Genomic DNA, 13,876 nt, shown 5'->3' with positions numbered 1-13,876 from the left:
TTATAGTGGTACCCACAACAAACTAACCACTAATTTATTCTCACTTTTGACTTTTGAATTAGTCAACCTTCAACACTCTCCCCTAATTCAAAATCTACAAAAAACATTTAAAGACAAACAACATTCAGTAGTCTTCTAAGTTCTCTGAATCTATCAGCTCTTAATGACTTAGTCATTATATCCGCAATTTGTAAATCTGTTTTGCAATGCTTCAGTCTGATCTTCCCTTTTCCAACTTGATCTCTCAGAAAGTGATACTTCGTTTCTATGTGCTTGCTCCTTCCATGTGCAACCGGATTCTTAGCTAAATTGATAGCAGATTTGTTATCTATCAACAAGTCAACATAGCCATTAAAGCCAACCTTAAGTTCTTCCAGTAACGATTCTAACCACAAAGCTTGGCACGCAGCATGACATGCAGCAATATACTCTGCTTCACAGGTTGATAAGGCTATAACAGCCTGCTTCTTGGAACACCATGAGATTGGAGAGCCAGAGAGTAAAAACACATAACCCATAGTGCTCTTTCTCTCCAATAAATCCCCACACCAATCAGAGTCAGAATAGGCTACAAGTTGTAACCCAACTTTCTCTGAATGATTTGAGTAAAGCACTCCAAAATCAAGTGTGCCGCACAAATATCTCACAATACGTTTAGCTGCCATGAAATGCGACTTCTTCGGATTACTCATAAATTGACTTACCAAGCCAACGCTGTATGAAATCTCTGGCCTTGTATGACAAATAAACCTCAAACAGCCAATCATCTGTCTAAACAAAGTACCATCCACTGCTGATTCCTGTTCACCATTATCAAGTTTCAGATTTGCTTCTGCAGGCGTCTCTGCAGTATTGCATTCCAGCATATTGAATTTCTTTAATACATCATGAATGTATTTCTTTTGGTGCATAAACAGTCCACCATCAACTTGTTTGAACTCAATGCCAAGGAAGTATGACAACCTTCCTAAATCAGTCATCTCAAATTCAGACTTCAAGCACTGCTTCACAGCTTCAATATCTCCTGTATTACTGCCAGTTATGAGCAAGTCGTCTACATAAAGGCAAATGAATAGAATACCTCCACCACCCATTGCTTTAATGTACACACCATGCTCTACATTACATTTCTTGAAGCCTGAACTTGAAAGGAAAGTATTAATCCTTTTATTCCAAGCTCTTGGTGCTTGCCTTAAGCCATACAAAGCTTTTCTCAGTCTGTAGACCTTGTCTTCACTTCCTTCTATAACAAAACCTGGAGGTTGAGTAACATAGACTTCTTCTTCAAGAGGTCCATTTAGGAATGCTGATTTAACATCCAGCTGCCACATATTCCAGTTTTTCAAAGTAGCAATAGCAACAACCAGTCTAACAGTTTCCAATCTTGCGACTGGTGCAAACACTTCAGAGAAATCAATCCCTTCTGTTTGCATAAATCCTCTTGCCACTAGTCTTGCCTTGTATTTGGCAATAGTTCCATCTGGATTCAACTTAGTTTTGAATACCCATTTTACATCGATAGGCATCTTATTAGCTGGAAGTTTCACCAACTCCCAAGTTTCATTCTTCTTTATCGACTTCAATTCTTCATGCATAGCCTCCTTCCATATTTTGCTTTTTAAAGCTTCATCAATACTGACAGGTTCTGCATTTGCAAGAAGTGCAATGTGCTGGAGTAATTCTCCTTCGTTAGTGGCAGCATCATCAAATGTAATTTCGCAATCTCTGAGTCTTGCTGGTAGAGTTCTGGATCTGGTGGGTCTTGTTTGAATACATCTCTCAGGTGAATTTGCACCTTGAGACTCAGTGCTGGGTTCGTCTCTATCGGACGGTAACAAACTCCTTGACTCTGACTCTGGTGCATCGGACAGAGACATAATGTCATGAACAGACGGGTACGTGCTTCCACTTCCGGATGCATGCGATCTCTCACGATCAGACGCGTGCAACATTGGGTTATGATCGGACGGATACAGGCTTGACTCAATGAAATGCACGTCTCTGCTGAATACTACTTGCCGTGTCTTAGGATTGAAGAGCTTGTAGGATCCAGTGGAGTTGTAACCAACGAAGATCATTTGTTCACTTTTATCATCCAACTTCCTTCTCTTTTGATCTGGAATATGCCTATAGCATAGGGAACCAAAAACTCTGAAGTGTCTGATTGAAGGCTTCTTCCCTGTCCATACCTCTTCTGGAACCTTAAATTCCAGCCTCTTTGTAGGACAATGATTCAACACATAAACTGCAGTTGCTGCAGCTTCTCCCCAAAATTCGTGTGACAGATTTTTACTCTTCAGCATACTCCTAACCATGTTTAGGATAGTTCTGTTTCTTCTCTCAGCCACCCCATTATGTTGAGGAGTATAAGGTGCTGTTATCTCATGCACAATCCCATTTTCCATGCAAAAACTATCAAATTCTCTGGAAGTAAATTCACCACCACCATCTGTTCTCAATATTTTGATGGATTTTTCAGACTGCTTCTCAACTAAGCACTTGAAGGATTTGAAAATGGGAAACACCTCATTTTTAGCCTTAATAAGATAAAGCCACAATTTTCTGCTGAAATCATCTACAAATGTTACAAAATACTTGTTCCCTCCTAAGGACGGAACCTCAAGTGGACCACACACATCCGAATATACCACATGCAGTAAACTATTGGCTCTTGATGCAATATACTTGCTGAATGATGATCTGGGTTGTTTACTGATTAAGCAACTATCACAAACTTTCTTAGGCACGTGTACAGACGGAAGCCCAAGAACCATTTCTTTGGACTTCATGAGGCTAAGATCTTTGAAGTTAAGATGACCAAGCCTCATGTGCCACAACCAAGTATCATCAGATAGAATTTCGGAGTTAAGGCATTGAGCTTCAACAGCATTAAGGTGTACCTGGAAAGTTCTGTTTGATGCAAGTGGTGCCTTCATGATTTTCTTTTCTTCAGCATCAAGGACTTCCAAGAATCCGTGCTTCATGGCTATTGAGAAACCTTTCTCCAATAGCTGTCCCAAACTGATTAGATTGCTACTCATGGTAGGCACAAAGAGCACATCATACAGCAACGCATTCCCACCATCCTTCCTCTTGATTATCACATCTCCAATGCCTTCGGCTTGAATCATTCTATCATCAGCAAACTTTACTTTTCTTTTCTTACTTGAATCAAAGTTTATGAGCCAATCTCTATGGCCTGTCATGTGATTAGAACAGCCAGAGTCTGCATACCAAACTTCCTCACTGCAAATTTCTTGAGTATTTGTCGTCTGCAACATTACAGACGTAGACAAAACGGACGGGTCCGAAACGAACGAGCACAAATCTTCCTGCACCGTTGTCGCCATTAGCAGAACAGGACTTTCATCCCTGTTATCTTTCATATCTTCTTTTGCCATATGAGCTTCATCATGCTGTTTCCTGCGATGATCATACTGACTTGGGGGAGCTTGACATTCAGAAGAAAAATGTCCAATTTTATTGCAATTGAAACATTTGATTCTCTTTCTATCTATTTTCTTCTTACCTCCTTTCCAATTGGATCCTCCCCTCCTTGAGGAGATTTCTGTTTGATCTTGATCAGACTTTTCTTGTTCTTGATGAGAACTTCTGCCCTTTCCTCTGTAATCTTTCCCCTTTCCTCGGTTTCTAAATCCACCCCTGCCATCGTAGCCTCCTTTCCTCAAAGTCTGGGCTAGCAGAACCTGTTCTACAGGTTTCTCAGTGGACCTTTCAATGAGCCTCTGCTCATGTGCCTCGAGGGAGCCTTGAAGATCTTCAACCTTCAGTTCTTCAAGTTTCCTGGATTCTTCAATGGCCACAACAATGTGGTCAAAGTTAGGGGTTAGGGACCGTAATACCTTCTCAACAATCGCTTGATCAGTCATCGTTTCACCACATGCCTTCATAGCATTGGTGAGAGTGAGGATTCGATTAAAGAATTGAGCAATTTTTTCATTTGACTCCATTTGCATCAACTCATACTGGCGTCTCATAGTTTGGAGACGCACCTTCTTCAATTGATCTGCTCCTTGATGACATTTCTCCAGAATCTGCCATGCCTTCTGTGACGTCTTTGCTTCTGCAATCTTCTCAAAGTGTGCATCGTCGACACTCTGATGAAGAAGACACATGGCTTTGCAGTCTTTCTTTTTGTTTTCCTTGTGTGCCACCCTCTGCGCTTCTGTTGCATCTGTAGCAAGTTCTGGGTAGCCATTTTCAACAATCTCCGTGATTTCTTGAAAGCCGAAAATGGCTTTCATCTGGATACTCCATCGATTCCAGTTCTTGCCATCAAGAACAAGAAGGTTCGACTGTAAGGTTGCGCTGGTGTGTCCCATTGTAGATCAACCCACAAGAACGCCCTTGAATCTGAACGATACCAGTTTGTTGGAGAAAAGAAATGAAAAATGACTGCTAAACAAACTGAAGCAGAAGAATACAAAACTGGGAGAAAAAATACACTTTCTGTTATATGCACACATTTGCACGTATACACACAAACTCTATTTATAGTGGTACCCACAACAAACTAACCACTAATTTATTCTCACTTTTGACTTTTGAATTAGTCAACCTTCAACATTATTAACCTTTTATTTTCTATTTAAGTGCTTGAATATAAAAGAAGTATGATTATTATTCACTTATAAGTTTTTGATAAAAGTTCTACACAGATAAAGCTTTAAGCTATTACAAACGCTGTGTAAATATTTTTATATGTTTACATTTTTGGATTCTTTTAAAGGTAACGTGACTTTAGACTTGAATATGCATATTATATCACTAAACGTTTCTAACTTTAAAAATGCTATCATTAAAATTTCAATTTTAAATATTTATCATTCCATTTTTAAAATATAATAATAAAGTGTATAATTTAATAAATATATAAAGACAGGTTTAATAAAACTTAAAAGAAAAATATGAGGGAATAAAATATTTATTTAATGTTTTTTTTTCTCATTGATTATTTTTAGATGGGTACAACAAAAGGAGAATAGGAAAGTTGTTATCGGTGTGATGGGAATGGGAAGATGATGGGAGAGAATCGAGACAGAGGCTTTGACATTAATGTGTGTACCTAAACTACTCGACATTTTTAAATAACCGCCGCATTGTAGCACATGGCCTCGCACATCACACACACTAACGTCTCATCTCCAACTATTTTCTAACCTAATTTATATTATATATTCCAATATAATTCCATCTATTCGTACCTTTCAAAGTCAAGTAGCTTTTTCAAAACCATTTTTTAAACAACTAATAAAAATAGCAACAATAGCTAATATCACAGATTTTCATAAAATTGATGTGTTGTTTTTTGAGTTTATCAACATAGACAATTTTTTCTAAAAATTATACTGGAAGAAATACAACTTCAAAAATAACAACTTGTACTTTTAAAACAAGACTTTTTACATTAAAATAGAAATTATGTTTTTATTATGCAACTATTTTTTTCTATTTTAATTTTAAAGAAATAGTATGGATAATGTATGTTTCTTTGTTATTTGAATTGGTAAATTCTACATTTTGCAATATCTACATATTTGGATCTTTCTCATGCTAGACACTCACTAAAAAAAACTTAGATTTGATGTCTTTCAATTTGTTTTTGCTTCGAATATGTTTAAGAAACTAATTTGAAAGTATTTGTAATATGGGTTACTAAAAACAAATCAAAACATAATGAAAAAATTATTTTATTCTACGTAATGCGTGATACCAAAATAAAGTATTTAAGATTTTCAATTTAATCAAATTATTCTACTAAAAAAAGATTGAGAGATATTCTCAATACATTAAGAATATATTCACAAGATTTAATTTTAGAAAATTTGTTTAAGAAAAGATAGATTTGAGAGATATAGGAAAAACAAGGACAAATAAAGTCTTTCTATGTAGATTGATTTTTTGTTTTGTTTTTAGATATAATACCTCTTTGATTGAACGAGCTTTTAGAAGAATTATGTAATTAAAAGATTTTGTTTAATTATTATAATAAATAGGTTGTTCGTTCAACACGTTCATTAGACCATCTAGCATAAACAAAGTAGTAGATGTTTAAAGGGTCTATTTTATATTGCAACTGCATAAATCATTTTTAAAATCAAATAAATCATTCAGGTTGTTTTTTATATCATCAAAATATAAACTCCACATATGATCTTCTAGTCATCAGACCGTGTAGTGGGTCATATATGGTTTATTGTTTCATCAAATCGTCTATAGGGTTTTAAACTGTTTAGGGTTTCAACAAATGCAATGCATGTTATGTGGACCTGATTTAACTTTTTTACTGATTTTTTTTATCATCAAAACATAAGAATATAAACTCCATATATGATATTCTAGTCATCAGACCATCTAATGTTTCAACAAACCGTCTAAAAGCTTAACAAATAGTTTAGGCAGATCATCCAAGATCTCAACTCTAAATAATCCTAAGTATTTTTTGCACTTAGTCATTCCTAGCTATACGAGTATTCTTCTAGATCACAACCACTTCTGCCTTACCCATCAAGGAGTACTCTTTACTCAAGCCAGTTCTAGCTGAACTTAAGTATTCTTTACTCTATAGCCACTCCTGGCTAACACATGAAAGGTTAAAGGTTTGAATGATCGTTTGATCATTTAGTTTGACTAATGAAGAGTGTTTCTATCTTTTGATCGAAACAAGGTTGAGCTTTCTCCTCTACTTTAGATTTGTTTGAATTCTAGGGAGGAGTTACATCTTTTGATGAATAGTACATGATGAAAGTTCACGGATGCAATTCTACTTTGTAGCCTTTCTTGATGTTGTGTTGCATATTGTTGGAGCTTATTTGGAAAATGAGTGAAGTCTGAATTTGTGTGAGGAATGTTGAAATGAACTATGGAAGTGAAGGACGATAAGAGGTGAGGCCAATTCTAGAAGAGTTCTAGGTTAAATACCATATAGAATGCTAACATAGGTTGAACTTGAGAGAATTTCAAATTGCATTTTCGTATAATTTTTTACTCAAATCAAGTTGAATTTACAAGAGGCCTAACACACTTATTTATATATTTACCCTAAAAAATCTCTACTCACATTATGATAAATTGCTTATTCTCATTAGAGCAAATCCTCTCAAATTAAAGGTTGACAAGTGACATGTCTTCATTGGAGAAAAATCCTCTCTATTGAGGAGAGGACATGTGGACCTTCAACCATCATTGTCTATGCTTAGGTGGGCTCTTCATGATTTCCATGCAAGGCTTTAGACGTTCAAGCTTCACCTAGACACTCCATGTAATCTTATTTTCCCTAGCCACTCCTTGGTGAACCCTAGAGAGTCTAGGGTTGCATTGGAACCAAGGAGGCTCAATTGTACCTCTAACTAGACTCTCTTTTCTTTTACATCATACTCTACTAGGTTCAATATATGGCTCATAAAAAATAACCAAAAAAGCAAGCCCAAATAAACCTACACTACTTTGCAAATATTTATAAGGCTAGAGAAATATAGAAGAACAATCAATTTTTTATTCTCCATAAAAGGAGAGTCTTTTAAGTCTCCTCTTCTTCCTCCAATCTTCTAGCCATGGCCCTTGTTAATGGCCCAATGTGTGTCCTTCCAGATGGTCTTCTATTCATTCTCCTAGGTGACTAAAGAGACCTTTTTTTGTGTTCTCTTCTAAGCTCTTAGGAGTCCATACATTTCAAAAATGCTCATACTCTAAGATTTGAGATTCTTTTATGAAGCTTTTGAGGTTTGCTTATCATCTTGACAACATTTTGACACAATGCATCCTCTGCTTTTGTATTCTTCTTCCTAATGGTATACTTTATATAGTTGCTAGAAGAAGGTAGCTATTAAGAAGTCATTTATATCCGTTTAGCAGCTTCAGTTCTTCTTTCATGCCTTCCTTGCTTTTGATGGCTTTAATTTGATCATTGAAAGCACCTCATGCATCTTTAAATGACCTTCATCTTTATGCAATCTCTTGGATGACTGACGATATATCTTTCCCTCGATGGTAAAGTCTTTTATAGCATTGCATGATAAAAGTGCACACTGTACATGACAAGTAGTTGGGCCAAAATTTGAAAATAGTTGTGTCAGGAGAAATGCCGATCTTTACAGTTTTAGCTCATATACTAAGAGATATTTGAATGTTGATGTTTAGTGCGACCTTTCTTGAGAATAAATGTAGGTGGCAATCTTTGTAAATAGACTAAAGCTTCATGAATATTCTTTGATCTTATGTTAGCTTGAGGTATGTATTGAGCTTATTATCTTATGCTCTTTCACTTCTTTATTAGACATTATGGTTGATTTTTGTGATGTTCCTTTTGTTTGACATTCATCAATGCTTATCAGATGAAGTGAAATGTATGCTCAATGTTCTTTGATCTATTCTTCATTCTTCAAATGTTGTTGTGATAAAAAAATTCTTATCTTTGACAAACGATATGATGACATGATTTGGTCTTTGTCTTATCAAAACAACTACATACTTTGTTGGTTTAAGTAATATAGGGTGTTAAACTTTTGTCTTTAACATATTATTATATGAAGTCTAATAAAAACTTATCATTTATTATATAAAAAAAGATATATGTAATTTTGTTATATACAAATAACAATATTTAAATTAAAATGCAAGGCGTGTTGAAAGGTTTAGAAGAATATTACAATATTTTTCTTTATAAAAAAATAGTTTAATTCTAATCCTTATATTTTATAAAATTCTTAATTATTTTCTTTAATCTTTTTCCTGAATTTTAGTTGCTAATTTATAATTATCCTTTTAATCATTCATATTCTGTTTAATTTTCATTTAAATTTTAAGAAGCAGATTGAAGGAAAACATAATATGCGTAACTCTTTTACACAGAGACTTATTATTAAATATAATTCAATAGTGATTTAATATAATTTTAAAATTAAAAATTAAATAAAATTATGGATGATTAACAAATCAAGGATCAAAGTCGTGTAAGAAATTTAAAATCAAAACGGTGGACAATTAAAATAAAATAAAATAAAATTATAGAGAATAATTAAGAATCAAAATCGTTTTATAAAATATAGGAAAGTTAGAATTAAGTGAAAAACAAATCTATAACCTAACCACTATTCAAGAGTGACTTTAGCAAAAAAGTATTTGGAGAAATCATTATGTATCCATGAGCATAGAAAATGACAGAATGAAAGATTATGACCTTATAAAACAGTATAAAGTTTGTTCATCAAACTCCTCTAATCTCGGATATAACTACAAATTATATGATTGCAACTTCAAAAATTATGCACTTTCTGGGTCCTAGTCCAATCTTGTGTATTCGGTGGTGCAACTTGCAACTATCATTTGCATTATTAATTAATAATTCATTAATCAATGGTCAGAATAAGAGTGGATTTTCATGTGCACAAACATATCTATCTTATAAAATATATTTGCCATGTCCATGTCAATTTTTTTTCAGTTTGCACTTGGTCGATGAGTTTTTTAATTGCTTGGAGAGGTAAATTTACAAAACCTTGTTAAAAAAACTATATTTAAATTTTATTTAACAGTAAAAAGATTTATTATGGGACCTATACACTACAAGAAAATCATGAGATAAAAATCAATTTTAGAGACAAAAAATAATTAGTTGCTATAGTGATTAAATTAGAGACCATTTTAAAAACTAAAAAAAAATTAGTTTCTATTATTGTTAAATAATTTTTAAATTGGTATATAATTAGCTACCAAGGTTTTAACTACCAATTATTTAAATTCTAAATTTGGTAGCAAAAACCTTGATAGCTAATTAGATACTAATTTAGAAACCAATTTTTTTGAATTTAGATTCTATTTAGATTCTATTTTGAATTTTGCTTCACTTTTTTTTTCACTTTTTCTTAACACCTCAATATGTTCAGATCTAGAATTCCACAATTTTTCATAAATAGAATTAAATTCTATAAACAAAAACAGCCATCACAGATTCAACAAAAACAGAGGAAGTCTAATTTTGGAATTAAAAACAATTTTAAGAAACTTCAAAAACACAATAGAATTGATGTATATGAACTCAAATCTAAAAATTAAAATGCACCAAAGGATCAAATACAAAATTATAAATCTGGACTCAAAATGAAAATCAATGAACCAAAATTATCAAGAAAAGTACTACATAGAAGTGATGACAATTTAGGATGCACATGACTTGACAAAACATCTATGGATTCAAAAATCAAAATGACTCAAACACAAACAATATGAACCGATTAAAATTACAAGAAAGGCTCAAATCTAGCAAAAATAAAATAGCAACACCAAAACTCAAAGGAATCCTACACAAAATTGAAATTAGAAGCTCAAGAACAATTTGAACACATTGCACCGATTGGATTTATCCAAACAGCATCTAAATCAAAATTAAAATGCAAAAACAGCAAGACATTCAAGGATACAAGATTAACAACATGAAATCATGAAGAACAACACAAAATTAAAATGAAAAGAAGAAGACACACTTAGCTCTAGGAGAACCAAGGCTCATGATACCACTTGATGGAAGAGTGCCTTCATTCGTTTAGCTTTTCTTTGGTGAATTGGCGGAAGCACTCATGGATGAGAATGAGCAAGGAACTCACGTAGAGTTGTGAACTCCTTGAAGGTGCATGCTAGGTGTGGAGAGTGAGTGGTGAGGCCATCTCACTTGGCAAAGGTGAAAAATGAAGATTAAAATGTCTATCCTAGAGAGGTAGGAGACAAGGAGCAAAATTGGCACAATTTTGGCAGCAATTTTCTCTAGAATAATCTTGTCATTTCATGAGCCAAGCACCTCCTTATATAGGATTAGAGGGCCGAAATTGGAAAAGTCAAATACAAGTGAAATGAAAGCTAAATTCAAATGTGATGCATTTGGCGCCTAATTTGGGACGTAGCACATGGAGCATGTGATGGAAAGCTTTTAAGCACATGGAACAAGTGCTCTCTTCTCCATGACTTAGTCATAACCGACCTTGGTTAATTTAGGTGTTCAAAGAACCCTAATTTAACCAATATTGGTTTTTAGGTACCAAATTTCACCTAAAAAAATAACAAGTAAAATTTCCTATTCTACTTTAACAAAAAAATAAATCTCACTCTACACTAGAATTATGACATTTTAAACATGTACAAGAAGGTTTCTCTGCCATCAGTAGCAGTATTCCAATCTTCTTAATTCTTCTTAGCCATGGCTTTAGTGGTAGGCCTGAATCTTCTCTTTGTTGGACTTGTACTTGGGCTTGTCCTTGGGCCTCTTCCATCATTGTTACTATAAGAAAGAGTGTTCAATATGAAGGTGCTTTAAGAACAATAATGAGTGCTACAAAGAATGATGCTAGTTAAAAGACTATGAACCTTTACTACAACTTTGACACAAAGATATAATATATATACATGCATGCATCAATGATCTTATTCAATATGTCTATAAATAAAAACCTAATTACACAAAATCAACTAATGATGTTACATAAATTTACGATAAGTTTTGCATGTGCTTTTTCTTCTTACGTTTTTAAGTCCTAGATAAGTGGATAATCTTAGAGACAAAAAAGGTATGTGTTATGTTTGTAAATCATTCTCTTTATGAAGTTCTCTTAACGAGGAGTCTTTAATTTCATTTCCTCTTTGATTAATGGTTTCCTTATAATCTTTAAACAACACCTTTACATGTTGTATAGTCAGGAGTTATAATAATGAAATACTCGTGAAAGGTAGGAGTAATTATATATTCTTTATGTTAGGGAAAATATGTATGTGTGCGTGTGCGCATATGTGTGGTTGAATGACAAATTTTATTTTATTTTAAACATCTTTTAGAATATTTCAACTTATACCCAATAACCAATTAATACATATAAATTATAGACGGAGTGCATACTCAATTCTTTCTTTCACCTCTATACTCATATTTTATAATTTTTCTAACTTTCATTAACTTCAACGTCAGATAATTTTTTTCAAATGAATCTCCCTTCGTATTTCATCAACAATTTACGATCAATCATGGGATATAAAAATTCAACTTTATAGAAATACCACTTTTTTCATCTCAAAAAGTTTGACCCTTTTTAGTAAGAGTACTTACCATCCTAAATAATTTAACAAAAGTAACAGATAATTTTTTCAGTAAATTTTTTTATATTAATTTGGAAAATTTAATTTATAAAGTCTTTTTGAGATTATTTTTGTAAGAAATTAGATTAAAAATTATTCTTGAGAAATTTTATTTTCCGAAAATCTTGTTTTTAAACATTGTGCGCTAAAAGTACAAGAATAATCAGTACTAAATTCACGGAGCAGCACCACTTATTTAAACCTGTTTGATAGCAACCAGTCGTGGTGAGATAAGAGAATCCCAAACAAGGTGCTATAAATCACACAAACAACTTTTAATATGAATGTGACTTAGAAAAGGGTCATATATGAAAATATACAATTATAAAAATATATACAACATAATTGCATGGATATTTTCACGTTCATTTTTCTTTATTTTTTGGTGTGTGGAACAGTGGAAGAAGATGCATATGAGTGAGTGGTCGTGGTCGTTATGCCAGCTCCACAGAACATGAAAGATTTGTGAGCTATGAATGACGCAGAATGGTAGATTTTCTTTAAATATCATTTATTCGTTTTTTTAAAATTAATTTAAAATATATTACATATTTCGTAAGTTTCTTAAAATTAAAAATTATAAATTCATTTTAAATTATTTCCAGAAAGTATACAGAAAAAAAAGAGTAATAACTTTTTATATATTTTTTAAAAGTTTTTTTTTGGGTGATTTTTAAGGTGTACCACCATTATATAGAGGGTCTACCGAGCACATTTTTTTTAAAAGGAAATTTGTCTGATTATTAAGAGTTAGACACAATTGACCTACATCAGATTGTGCTTGAAATGACACTTCCTCAAGCCAAATATAAACGGGTATAAAAGTTGGTTTTCCTAATCTATTTGCTAACTAGGTTGTCATTTCTAATTATATGTGACAACTTTGATAGTAGATTTTCACTTAACATATGACCTTGTCGGAAAGGTAACATGAGTCAAGTTTACATGCATACTAAATTATAACTCTTAATATATTTAGTTTTTCTGTTTTAAGTTATTGTACTTTGTTTGTTTGATCCAACTTTTCTTTTCTGTTTCAGCTAGGTCTTAATTTTTTTCTTATATATACACCATGTATTTTACTCTCTAATATACAAGTAAATAAGAATTTCTTTTGTATTTTCTTTTCTATGCTTTTCCCTCTTTTATGCTTAAGTCATTGTCTCTTTTTCATTTGCAATTAGGGTTCATAAGAACCTCCATTTCTCCATTGCGATTTCGTGCGCTCTATTTGATGCACCACATCAGACAAGGAATATTCATCTTCATTAACGGTAATATGGTATCAGAGCTATTCGAATGAAGAGCTCTGCTGCGCTTCTCTCTGATCTTTATTTCCCCCTTTGTTGTTCTTGGTTATCTTTTTTGTTCTCTTTCAAAATCTTGATTGGGTTTAAAAATCTCTTAGACAATGTTTAATAAAAACCCTAGTCTTCATAGTCTTAATAGTAGTCACACTATTACATGCAATTTTTGTGGTAAATATGGTCATACTGAGGCTATTTGTTTTCGCAAAGTGGGTTTTCCTTCTGGTAATGTTAAAACCTCAAAGTTTTCTTCTACTAGAAAAGTCTGGACTTTTTGTAATCATCTTGACCACTCTGTCGACACCTGTTATAAAAAGCATGGGTTCCCTCCTGGCTACAAATTCACCAATTGGACATCCCAAGCCAATAATATGATTACTACTGACACTTTTTTTGAGCTTTTTCCTAAAGAACAAGATGCAAAGAGGATT

This window comes from Phaseolus vulgaris, chromosome 11 (genome assembly GCF_051622355.1).
Source record: "Phaseolus vulgaris cultivar YP4 chromosome 11, ASM5162235v1, whole genome shotgun sequence".
Taxonomy (NCBI): domain Eukaryota; kingdom Viridiplantae; phylum Streptophyta; class Magnoliopsida; order Fabales; family Fabaceae; genus Phaseolus; species Phaseolus vulgaris.
This window is presented reverse-complemented; position numbering follows the sequence as displayed.